Genomic DNA, 421 nt, shown 5'->3' with positions numbered 1-421 from the left:
CTCTACATTTCGGGGCTGCTTAATTTGGGGTCTCATACCCCTAGCAGATCCAGCTGACTGAATAAAGAGTGTGTTTCCTATAACTCACTGGTTTCTGGTGGACCGTGTGTCTATCGGGGGCTGGCGGCTACAACATTTGGAGGCCCCAGCGAGATCTCAGGGAGTGGCCCTGGGATCTAAGACCAGACCGGCCTCCGAAGCGGTTGCTGTCCCTGTTGCGGATTCAAAGGCGTGGTCACTTGAAATGTTCCAGGGCCCTTGAATGCCATGCCGGGGTCAATACAATCGTCAAGGATGCAACCTTTAGGACACACTCTTTGTTCCTGGTCCCGACGGAAGTCTCCAAGTCCTTGACATCTGGATAAAAGGTACCTTTTTGTTCCTGTTTCTGTTGACCGGTCACCAACGGTCCGTGGCGAGT

Source organism: Pteropus alecto, unplaced genomic scaffold (assembly GCF_000325575.1).
Source record: "Pteropus alecto unplaced genomic scaffold, ASM32557v1 scaffold233, whole genome shotgun sequence".
Classification (NCBI taxonomy): Eukaryota; Metazoa; Chordata; class Mammalia; order Chiroptera; family Pteropodidae; genus Pteropus; species Pteropus alecto.
This window is presented reverse-complemented; position numbering follows the sequence as displayed.